The following is a 12,851-nucleotide window of genomic DNA, read 5'->3' as shown; positions in this document are numbered from 1 at the left end:
ACTAATTTTGGGGACCAGTTAGATTAACTGGAGCATCAAAGTGGGCCAGTTCCATGGTGCCCTCCCCCACTGTCTGCACCAGCCTTAGAGACTGGCGCTCCTTTCCTGCCTCCACCCCGTCTAACCCCCATTACTCAGTTTCTCCCACCTCTGAGCCCTTCTATGGCCCCCATGAGAGTTGTTTCTTCTCTTCCTTCAACATAACTGTGGCCTTGGTCAAAGTCTTCCATAATTCCCATCTGTAGTCTCCCTTCAAAGGCCACCCTTCCTCACACGTGTCCTGTTTTGCACTCATACCTCTCATCAAGGCATCACATCTGATTGGTTTGCTCATACATAAGCAGTAAGGACTTATTTTTACTGGACTCTGTGTCTTGAAGAAGAGGCTCCCAGAGAGGGCAATGCTATACACAAGTGCTTGGATGGAGAGGGCTCCAGGCGTTGTGGTAAGGGCACAGGGGAGGGACTGGGCACCCTGCGCCTCAGGGCCGCACCTTTGCTGCTGACTCTGGGGGCCTCCCTTCTCTTTGTCTTTGCCTTCCTCTCAATAGCACATTTCCCCTGAAGTACCCTTTCTCTAGGAAATTCCTCTGGACACTCCAGTTAGAGCCTTCCCAGGCAGAGTTGCCATGCAGTTCGCAAGGACTGAGTCATCTCTCCCGCTTTTTATCCTGCATCCAAAGACATTATAGTTGCTATTGTTTAGTGCCTAAGTGGCGTCCAACTTTTTTGCTATCCCAGGGACTGTAGCCTGCCAGGCTCCTCTGTCCACAGGGTTTCCCAGGCAAGAATACTGGAGTGGGTTGCCATTTCCTTCTCCAGGGATTTCCAATCCAGGGATCGAACCTGCATCTCCTGCACTGGCAGGCTGATTCTTCACCACTGAGCCACGTGGGAAGCCCAGGACAGTTCAAGACATTTTAAAGAAAACCTGAGTAGGACTACACTCTGCTGGAGGAACATGAAGGTGAGAGGGTGAGGCATGCAAAGGCCCAGGCCTGACATTTATTTCCTGTGTGCCCTTGGACCAGTTCTTTCCCCTGCTCTGAGCCTCAGTTTCTTTAATCTATAAAATGGGCATAAGATAATCAGTCTCAGAGTTACTGTGAGGAATCAAAGAGGTCTTGAGTGTGTGTCATGGGAACTGGGCAGATGTCAATTACTCTTATTCTGTTTGCTCCTGCTGATAGTGGCTTCTGGCCTGCAGGCTGGAGACCAGATGAGAGGTGAGGTGACATTTCAGCACTGGAGAGGAAGCTTGGGGGGCCTTCCTGCTGCCAGTAAGAGCCGGAGCTGTGACAGGCCTCAGGCTCCCGCACAATTCCCACGGGAAACGCTGGGGGAGGAGACAGCCCAGGCTCCAGCTTATCTTCACTCTGGCGCGTCTGGGAAGTGGGGTCAAGTGCGATTGTCTGGGTTGGTTTTCTAGCAGAAGAGGGTAAAGGGCATAGATGCACAGTCTGTTAAGTGTCCCAGTCAAGACAAGATCCCCAGGAGGGAAGGGGGAGGAATTGCCCGGGAAGGATCCCCACCGTCCCAAGGCCAGACCTGATGCACTGGGGGAGGCTGAGACAGGCCTGGCTCTCTCAGTCCCACCCGCTCTGGCCACTGGCTGAGCGGATTCCAGTGTTGAGGGGAAGAGCGCCCTTGCCTGGGTCCTGGCACTCTGAGGAGGAGATGCGATACCTAGACTGCTGGTTCTAGTCTTGTGGGAGCATGTCTGAAACATGGAGAGGGATGCAATGCTGCCGTCCCCTCCTGTATTCTCAGGGGCTGGGGAGAGGGGACATGGCCCAGGGCTTTGGGGACCGCCTAGTCTAAGAGGTGTGTCACCTGGGACCGCGCACTGTGCCTTTCCAGGCCTGTGCTCACCTGTCCTTCCCAGGCTGCCCGTGTTTCCACTCCCTGTGGAGCCTGAGGCCAGGCTCTTGTGTGGCCCAGCCCACAGGGAGCTCCAGGGAGGGGCGGCAGGTGCGGGTGGGGGCACCTCCTGGAGGAAAGTGCTGAGTCGGCACTCAGAGCTCCTGTTCCATTATTCATCCTGGTGAGAGATTTCCCTCCTCCTTCCCAACCCAGGCCCACTCTCAAGAAATGCTCCCCCCATTCAAAATCCCCCTCTCAGCATCCCCCCCTCAGCTGGAAACTCTTAAGCAAAAAGGTCGTCAAGATGATTAAATGCGAACAGATTTTCAGCTCTTTTTCCACTTTAATTAAAAATGGGCTCACCATTCAGAGGAAGCTGGAGATGAAATAGCAGCTCCCCAAAGGGCCCTGTGCTGAAAAGTTGGTGGGGGGTTGGGTGGGGAATGCTCAGGGATGTCTGAGGGTTGGACTGTGGTGGCCTAGGGTCAGGGGCCTGGCCTGGAATTGCCACATGCCCAGGGCCCTGCCCACAGAGGGCAGCAGGAGCCCGGAGGCCTTGGGCACTGGAGACAGAACAAGAGCAGAGGCAGGCTGGTGGGGGCGGGGGGAGGGGCGGGCGGCAGCATGCCTGCACCCTGGGGTGGGGGTGGAGTGGGGAGCAGGAGTTCCATTTCCAAGACCCTCACTACAGGGGGGCCTCCAGGCTGGGGCAGGAACAGGTTGCCATCCTCCAAAAGGGCTGGGGTCTGCACAAAACATTTAAGATAGAAAATAACAAACCAATAAGTACCTCCCAGAACAACATGGAAGCAAAGCCGGGGGGTGGCCCAGTGTACCCATGACTGGAGACTAAAAGAACTAGGGCAGCCGCAGCAAGCTTCTCGAAGGCGATTTCAGATGCCAGCGAAACGGGGCTGTGCGGGGCAGCAGCGGGAAGACCATGCAAAGGGGAGTGAGATGAGACACCGAGGGTTTTATTGCATATTACTATGAAGATGGAGAGATGAGGAGGGCAGGGAGAAGCCATCTCTCCTCCTCCTATCAGGGATTGGGAGCCAGGAGAGAAGGGAAGGAATGGCGGGGAAGGGATTTGGTTCAGACACCTGAGAACATCTGTGGGAGGGGAGGAGGGGAGGGCGGAGGAGCTGGCACAGGCTGCAGGAACAACAGGAGCCCACAGCCCTCGGTCACCGGGAGAGTTGCATTTGAAGTTCCGGACCGCCTCTGCACTTCACGGGGAGAGGACACTGCAGGAGGGAGAAAGGCCTCCCACCACTTCCTGTACCTGGGCTGAGTGGTCCCACCTGCCTCCACTGGGATGCGAGGGTGTCCAGTTGGTCTTTATCCCAGGAAGAAAAGTGATCCCTTCCTGGTAAACTACCCTGGTGTTGTAGGGCAGGCCACAGCCCACTGCCCAGCTCCCAGGCAAAGAAGAAGTTCCCCGTACCTTCAGGGAAGGGCTCACAGGGCCTTTTAGAGTCCATCCCCAGGTCTTTCCAGTTCTATATTTACAGCCACCTTCCACCGTGAATTCCACCAAAGTTAGGAGAGCAGGAGGCAGGGGAACCACCAGCTAAGCGAGGCTCCCAGGGGAGGTCACAGGTGTGCTGGGCCTTGATCTCGCTGGAGCCGGGAGGGGAGGTGGTTCTGAGCACCAGGGCTGTCCGAGGCTGTCCGAGTGTGGAAGGAGGCTGTCCGTGTGGAACTGCTGAGGCATCAATGTGGGGCAGCACAGGGGATAGGGGAGCAAGTGGATTGAGATGGAGCTGGCAATGCACTCTGGGAGCACTCTGAAGGCCCCTTTTCTTTGGGTGACAGATCACTCCTTCTCCTTGAAATGCCCAGCCTGCCCAGGGGGCAGGCAGCAGGATCCAAGTCAAAACTTCCTGCTTCTCTGGAAATCTCTGCCCATCCACCCTCTCCCTGCTGTGTCTTGCTGTCTCTGTTTCCCATCACCCTTTGTCTGAAGGCCTCTCCCCAGCAGTTGCGGAAGAATGAGCCTCTATGCCCAAACCTCAGGCACAGTCTCCCTGACTCCCCCGTGTTTCTATAGGCTACCGTGCAGTATCCAGCCCAGACCAGCAACCTGGCACCTGCTGCTCCAGGAAAGAAATTTGGCAGGAGAGGGGAGGGATACTGGCTTGACACTAGGTGAATGGGGAAGCTGACCCCAGACCATCCCCCACTTCTCAGAAACAGCAGTTCGCCCAAGCAGCCCTTGTGCCTTTGCCCTTACCATCTTCATTCTGTTTTTAGAAAAACCAGGGGCTCCGTGGCAGGGAATAGCCTATTTTGACAGAGTCCAAATAGAGCAGTGTGGGGAGGGGCAGTTGAAGGGGTAGGAAGTGTGTCTCTGTTGGCGGGCACAGCCTTGCCCGGAACTCGCTTTTCATCCCCAGTGTTAATTATCAAAATTAACCAAACACTATAAATAACCCAACTCGGAGACTTGAAGAGCCTCACTTCTAATTAATTCATTCCCAATCAAGACACTTCTGCGCCCCCCTACCCTAGAATCTGAGGGATAGGGACCTCATTGTGCAGCTTTTCAAATATCGAATCCCTGGCTCCTGAGATGAGAAAGCTCAAAGAGAAAAAAGAGAGGAAGGAAAAATACTCTGCTTTCTTGGAAGGGGGTGGCCTATAAATAACCCCATATTGGTGCATTTGATGGACGACATTCGTGTCTAGATTGGCTTTTGTTGGGATGAGGAGACATGGAGGGTGGGGGTGGGGTGCGGAGATTTCCATCTGCCGCCTCCTTTACTGGGCAATAAATTTAAAGCAAGACTGTGAGCGCCATCCAAGGCCTCCGTGTTGGCTAGAGCTGGGGAGACTGATCGATAGAGGAGGAGGAGGGATGGGGTAGGGGGAGAGAGAAAGAGAGAGAGCAGAAAAAGAGAGAGAAAATGCAAGCCCCAGAATCAGTTCAGGGAAGGGGAGTAAGAGAAGGGGAGAGGATAAAAGGAATGAGAAAGGGAAAGAATGATAAGAAGGAGGGCAGAAGGGAAGGGTGACAGGCAGGAGGGGGTGGAAGGGTCGTTTCCATCCCCACCTTATGCCATGACTTTGCCAGAGACCTGGCGAGCTTCTCCAGGGCTACCCTACCTTGTGTTCAGCTGCCTTATGCCAGCATCCTCTTGTGTCTCCTCTCCTGGGCTGTGGGCATCCGTTGAGCAGTTGGGTGGCCTATGTGCCCTGCCCAAGTGCCCTGCAGTACCCTGCAGGCAGGCCCTGGCTCTGGCTCCCTACTTGGAAGAAGACCCCGTAGGGTCTGCTCATTGGCTTCCTGAACCAAGTGCCCTGCTGGACGGTTGCCTGGTGGAGGGCACTAGAGGGCAGAGATGGAGTCAGAAGAGAAGCAAGGAGGAAGAGACAGAAAAGGAGAAAGGAGACAGAAGCTGAAGCATGGAGAAGAAGAAAGAAGGACCAAGTTCAAGAAGAGATGGCAGGAAGGACAGAAAAGCAGAGACTGAGAGGCAGACATAGAGACAGAGGAGGAGAGAGGAGGAAAATGGCTTTGGCTCAGGGGTCCTTGGTCCCCTGGAGTCCCAATCACAGGGCCTGCTGGAGCTGAGTCCCGGGATGCCAGTGCTGGGTGGGCTCCCTCAAGTGCTGTGAGCTTGGGCAAGCGATTGCCTCCTCTTTACACATCTGCAAGATAGTGGTCATGTCCACCTTTCCTCCTCCTGACATGGTCGTGAAGATTAAATGAAATTAAATACCTACCAAACTTTTAACCAGGATCTGCCTGCCAACTCAGGAGCCACGGATTTGACCCCTGGATCAGGAAGATCCCTGGAATAGGAAATAGCAACCTACTCCAGTATTCTTGCCTGGAAAAATTTTAAGGACAGAGGAGCCTGGCAGGCTACAATCCATGGGGTCACAAAGAGTCAGATGTGACTGAGTACACAAAAACTGTCCTGAAATGAACACTCAGTTCAAGATGGCTGTTGTTATTACAAGCAATACCAGTAGTAGAAGTACCAGTATTAATAGGAGGGCTGGTTTTTCTTCCTCTCACCCCCTGGCAGTGAGCGCCTCCAGATGACACACCATCCTATCCTGCAGCAGGTGGGCTTTGGCACCAGCCTCCCCACCCACCAGACTCAGATTGGGGATCCCGAGGCAGGGCTGTGTCCCTCGTCCCAGAGTGGGGGCTTTCTGAACTCTTTTTAGGTGGGCTGGGAATCCCCTGGAAGAGGAGGTGCAGCCCAGTTTCCCTTATGACCCTGAGTGCCCACTCTGGCCCTTCATGGCCAGAGGGCCTGGGACTTGGGGTGGGTTATTGACGAACTGACTGACTGGCCTGTGGAAGCCACAGCCGAGGGGGCTGACTCCAGCTAACCTTTGCCCTCTCTCCCGATCCTGCTGCCTCCCATTGGAAACAGTCCACCTGGTCCTCCTCCTCCTTCAGCTTCCATCCCCTCAACTCTGGCTGAGATGAAGGAAGGGATGGACCAGGTCGGGAGAGTGGCTGTTCCCTGATACATCCTGTCCTTGGCCTCTCCTTCAGCAGGATGGGAAGGGGTCTGCTGGGAGCCAGCCTGGGGAGGGGTCTGCTGGGAGCCAGCCCCTGGGCAATCTGATCTCCATTAGGCCTTTCTCTGGTTCTCATTACTGAAGCCCAGGCGGCTTCGGCAACGTGTAATTTCCCTGGCGGCTTTTCTCTCTTTCCTCTTCCTTTTGAGGTCCCTCTCCCATCCCAGTCCTCCTTGGAGGCCCCTCCTCCAGTGGATCAGCAATGGGGTATAGATGAGTCTGAGCTTTATGGGGGTGCCCATGATATGACCTTCAATCTCAGCCCAACTCTGGGGGCACGCAGAACGCTGCCTTTCCTCCCAAATAAAAGATAACTCCCCTCTCCCTGCTTACTTCCCCTGGGGTCCCTGACTGTACCCTCCCCCACCTGCAGCATACACCCCAGAGTCTGAGAGAAAGGGTTACTGACTGCTCCACTGGGCCTCTGCAGAAGATCTGTGTCGGGTTCCACCCTAAGGGAGGCAGGCAAGAGTGAATGAGCTGCATGAATGGTCAAGCGCATAAATGAATGAAGACATGGCAAGCAGGGGCTGGGGGAAGAACTCAGCCAAGGGAAAACTCAAAGCCCCTGTTTATTTCTCCAGCCTCATCACCCCACCCTGTCCCCCTTTAGAACTGCCTTACTCCCTCCTACACATTCACAGCTTGACCTAGGAATTGCCTTTTCGGGGAAGCCCTCCATCTTGTTCCAGCCTGTGTGACCCACGTGGACCTCAGGCACCCTGCTCCGCCCCGCTCACCAGCATGCTGCCGCATGGTCAGTGATTGCCTTCACTATCTGGCTGGATGCTGAGCCTTTTGGGGAGGAAAGTGAGTGTGTCTGTTATCCATCTGGTATTCCTCCTCGCTTAGCACAGGCCTGTGTAGCAAATACTAGATAACTGTGGGTGAATGAACGCGTGGATAAGGAATGAATGGAGGAAGGAGAAGATGAACCAATAGCAGCGTAAACAGCACTGGGAGAGGATAGGGAAAGTCAAGAATGCGTGCCCTCCATGAACTTACCGTAGCCTTTAAAACTCTAATTAGAAACCAAGCGGTAGCTTGGGGAGAGGAATACGTAGATAAAAGTGGAGCTGCAACTCTACCTAAATTCAATATGCCATGTGGTCAAGACCAGAAGGGAGCAATTGCGTTTTTTTCCATTTTAAAAACTCTCCTTTAATGTTGGATTATTATGTTTACAATTCATGAGTGCCTTTTTAAAGACATTCTGAGGTTGTTGGGAGCAGGGAAGAATCCCCAGATGACCAGGAGAGATTGTGGAGAGGGTTCCCCACTGTCCGCTTGTCAGGTCTCTGGCTCTGCACAGTTCCCACCTCCTCCTCCAGGACTGGACTGTGGTCTGGCTGAACCCAGATCTGCTGGGGGAAGGAGAGAGTACCCTGCTTGCAGGGGAGGGCAACTGCAGAGCCTAAGTAGCCTTGATTAAGTGTCTAAATGGACAGGCCTGGGCAGTGCCCAAATAGAGTGTAGCAGACATTGTCCCTGCCCTCTGGGGTTTTCAGGATGCCAGACACACAGACGGGGACAGACATAAATGGGCGGCCAGGGATGAAAAATCAGACTCTGTGTGTGTACACATACATATAAGATGACCCTCTCTCTTCTCTCCATCTGGTGAACTCCTATTCACCCTTCAAAGCCCAATCCATTTATCCAATCATTCAGGTATCCATTTGTCATGGACATCTGTTGCTCAGCACCACTTTTTAGCTGATGGGAAGCCTCCTCTTCCCAACTCTTTCGTGAGGAGAAGCTTACTTTCACTTTACCTTCACCCCTCTTCTCACTCCAGGAGTGGTCCTGTGACCAAAGCCTGGTAACATGTGATCAATTTAAGAATAAGTATATCACTAAACCCATTCAATTAGAGTCAGCCCTGGGGTTTCTTTGGGACTGTAAGGGAAGAAGTGCTTTCTTTGTGCTGGGATGCTGAGCTAGAGTACAGTAAGCCTTCTTACCATCCCTTGGGCAGAGCTTGACTGAGTGTAAAACCAGTACAAGAAGAAGAGCCAAGAGCTGCTCAATGGCGACAATGAGTATTTGCACTCAGCTTTGCCTGGATATTGATGTTAACACCCTACCCTACTCCAGGAAATTTAGTTATGTTGAGCCACATTCTCTCTCTCTTTTCACTTAAGCCAGTTTCAGATGACTTTCTTTCCTGACAGGCATCATTTCATTTATTAAACACTTACTGTGCTCCTCCTCTGTGCCATACTGAGCTGAGTGGTGGAATCCAAGGATGTGGAAGCCCAGCCCCTACCTCCCAGGGGCTCAGAGTCTCCTCAGCTTTGTCCAAAGGCTTTCCCTCTGTGCTACCTGGCCAGCTTCCACAATGAGGCCCCCTTCCCCCTCTGCTCCCTGGTAGCAGGTTCACATTATCCACTCAGTATTCACTGGTCACCTACTGCACACCAGGCTCTGTGGTTCCTCCTACCATCCTATTGTTATAGACCATGTCTACACCCATCCCTGCGTCTGCCTGTTAGACTGTAAGCGCTTTGATGATGGGTGCCAAGTTGGTGAATCCTCAGTCCCTGACACCTGCTCTGTTCCTGTTTGTTGCATGATTGAATGTGCCTCTCGGTGTGTTTCTATGTACTGGGGGGAGGCAGGGTCAGTCAAAGATAAGGACAAGACGACATACAGCAAAAGGGCCTGGAGGGTTCTAGATCCAGCTAAGGCTCTGACAGAAAAGCCAGCCCACTTCTCTGATCCATCTAATAAGCTTTCCTGCCAAAGCATTCCATAGGCACTCCTGTCTCTGAACCGATCCTAGAAATTCTGCCCTCTCTAAGCCTCACCCATAGTGTCCCACCTGGCTACTACCTAGACCAGTGTGAGGTGTCATTGAAGCCCCTCCTCTTGGGCCCATCCTTCCTCCAACACTCTTTAGCCAGTGTGGAGATGGGGCCTCCTTGAGCCCCTGAAGAGGCAGAAATCCTTAGACTGACACAGACGGACTCATTACTACTTCAGACCCTTTGCCTCCTTCGTCCTCTTGTGTCCCTTGCCTCCTTTTTCTCTTCCTATCTCCGCTTCGTCCCCCATTCTTTGTCCTTTTCCTAATGTACTTCTCCAGCTCTCCCATCTTTCCACTGGGTCAATCCTCCTAGTCCATGTCTGCAGCTGGGTACATTTCTGTAAACAATTAAGTTTGTAATAAATTCAATTGTATTACATCCTTATTAGAAGTTTATAGCATTTGGAAAGAGGGGCTCGGGCAGCTAAGAGGCTGATATCCTCTCTGACGGCTGAGTGCCTGGAAGTGAAGTGCTCCCATTTGCAAATTAACTTGTGCTTAACATATTTCATTATCTCTGCACATTTCCCCCTGTCGAATCATCCTGAGTCTCTCTCTTTCCTTCCTCTCTGCCTGAGAGAGTTTCTCCTCCTTTACCTTCTTCCAGTCCCAGGAGACAATCTCCTACAGCAGAAGGATGCAGACTATACAGCAAGAAGGACTTCCAGTTGGTGGTTTAATCACTCAGTCATGTCTGACTCTTTGCAGCCCCATGAACTGTAGCCTGCCAGGCTCCTCTGTCCACGGGATTCTCCAGGAAAGAATACTGGAATGGGTTGCAATTTCCTCCTCCACGGGATCTTCCTGACCCAGGGATTGAACCCAGGTCTCCTGCATTGTAGGAGGTCTCATTACTGCCTGAACCACTAGGAAAGCCCCATGGTAGTACATTAAAAGAATCCTTAGATAGAAGGAGAGGAAGGGAGAAAGTGAAGGAGTCTCCATCCGTGAAGCACTGAGGTCACAGGTGGGAGAAAGGGAGGCTGGCCTCCTTGGGCCCAAACCTGAGGGCCTGGGACCCCCAGAGTAGTTGACATGATTCTCTAACCCAAGATTCTGGGTTAGAAGTGGGGGAAAACAGCTGCACACATCTGGAAGACGCTTGCCCATCTCCATTACCCCAGGCACCAGCCAGACCGTGTTTGATGTTTGATCTTGCCCTCAGCACAGGGAGGAAGCCAATGAAATGTCAGGGACTGCTTATGGAGCCACCCCCTGCCACCAGCCTGGCTCCCCTCCCTAGATCCCCTGACAGCCTAAGCCAACTTCCAAGGCATAAATGAAATGCCAGAAAACCAAACACTGACCCCCCACCCCCAACCTCACAACAGTGGAGTCAAAGCCAATTCCCCATGGGTGGGGGTGGGGAGCTGGAGCTCCTACCCGCTTGCACCCCTCCCCAAGCTTTTCTTTCTGTCTCAGGCCCTAGGAGAGAGGCTGAGTGCCAGACCACAGTCACGCCTCATTTTGGTTCTTTTTTGCAGAGGGCAGGTAACTGATGGAGAGTTTTATAGGGAAGTGGTAGTGATTCCTGAAGACTTATTTGGAAGAGAACATGCTTGTGGATACCTAGGGCTTCCCTGGTGGCTCAGCTGGTAAAGAATCCGCCCGTAATGTGGGAGACCTGGGTTCAATCCCTGGGTTGGGAAGATCCCCTGGAGAAGGAAACGGCTACCCACTCCAGTATTCTGGCTTTGAGAATTCCATGGACTGTATAGTCCATGGCATCACAGAGTCAGACATAGATGAGCGACTTTTATAGGAAGACAGCAAACTGCTATTAAGTAGGACTGGAATGTATAGCAAGGAATACAAAGCTAAGGTGCATTTACTGAGCACCTGCTACATGCATACCTACAGAGGTAAATAAAATGGTCCACAGGGAGGCAGATGAGTAAGTAGAGATAAGCAGGCTGACAAGGACAGTTGAGCCACCACAATATTTGGAGGCAGTGACACTTGAACAAGGCTGAAAAGAGTGAATAGGAGCAAAGAAGGCAGAAATAAGAGAGGAGACTCCTAGACCGTTGAAGGGGAAATAACATAACCTCTGAGCTGTGACAAAGCATGAGTCTGTGGGGTGGGGTGGGTGGAGACACTTTTGGAAAAAGCTCACATCTAATAACGCTTCACATTTATATGACACTTGACATCTTGCTAGGTTCTTCTCGAAGTCACAATCTCGTCTAACCTTCCCCACAATCCACGGGAGGTAGGCTTTAGATGCTCAGTGCGGGGATGAGGAGCCTAACGCTCAGAGAAATCAAGTGACTGACCCGCAGTCATGCAGTGGCTGCTACAGCTGCGTCAGAGCTGAGCAAGCCCTGTGTAGAGTCTCTGGCCCTCACGGGGCTTTCTGACTGAGGGAGATGGTGTGGGGTGGGTGTCCAGACGGAGTACCCGAGGCCATCCTAGAACTGGAAACATGGAAGCAGGGTGGAGAACAGAGTGGGCAGTTTGGACAGGCTTCCTGGCAAGAGGGAGGGATGGAGGGAGGTGGAGGCGGGAAATAGCTGGTGTGAAACTTAATGAAGGTGGTGTTTGGGAGAAAAGGAGAATTGAATGGGCACAAGGGAGATACCAGAAATTGTGAACTGGATCAAATTGAGCCAAAGTGGGATGACAGTGAGGGAAGGGGCTGAAGGCAGTCCTGAGGAACACCAGACAGAGGAGGCAGTGGGGGCTCCACGTGGGGAAGTGGCTAGGGGTAGGATCTGGAGAGGAAAAAGCCATATCCTGGCTTCACAATTTTCTAGTACCCACCATCTCAGAAGAGTGAGAATTAAGCAGGCTAACACTTAGTGTAATCCCTGGTAATTGATGGCATGTATGTTCCTTATAGGAAGTCCCAGGGAGAGAATGGTAGAATCAGACTTCTGGGAGAAAAGTTAACATTTACTTAATAACTCCTGTGTGCTAGGAGCTATGTAAGAAACTTCTACACCAGTTAGAGTTTTCCAGAGTTGGTGGGTCATAAGACTCAATGGGGTGATTTAGATCCTCTCAGTTCAGTTCAGTTCAGTCTCTCAGTCGTGTCCAACTCTTTGCGACCCCATGAATCATAGCACGCCAGGCCTCCCTGTCCATCACCAACTCCCGGAGTTCACCCAAACTCATGTGCATTGAGTCGGTGATGCCATTCAGCCATCTCATCCTCTGTTGTCCCTTTCTCTTCCTGCCCCCAATTCCTCCCAGCATCAGGGTCTTTTCCAATGAGTCAACTCTTTGCATGAGGTGGCCAAAGTATTGGAGTTTCCGCCTCAGCATCAGTCCTTCCAATGAACACCCAGGACTGATCTCCTTTAGGATGGACTGGTTGGATCTCCTTGCAGTTCAAGGGACTCTCAGGAGTCTTCTCCAACACCACAGTTCAAAAACATCAATTCTTCGGTGTTCAGTTTTCTTCACAGTCCAACTCTCATATCCATACATGACCACTGGAAAAACCATAGCCTTGACTAGACGGACCTTGGTTGGCAATGTAATATCTCTGCTTTTGAATATGCTATCTAGGTTGGTCATAACTTTCCTTCCAAGGAGTAAGCATCTTTTAATTTCATGGCTGCAATCACCATCTGCAATGATTTTGTAGCCCCAAAAAATAAAGTCTGACACTGTTTCCCCATCTATTTGC

The sequence above is a fragment of the Bubalus kerabau genome, chromosome 4 (genome assembly GCF_029407905.1).
Source record: "Bubalus kerabau isolate K-KA32 ecotype Philippines breed swamp buffalo chromosome 4, PCC_UOA_SB_1v2, whole genome shotgun sequence".
Classification (NCBI taxonomy): domain Eukaryota; kingdom Metazoa; phylum Chordata; class Mammalia; order Artiodactyla; family Bovidae; genus Bubalus; species Bubalus kerabau.
This window is presented reverse-complemented; position numbering follows the sequence as displayed.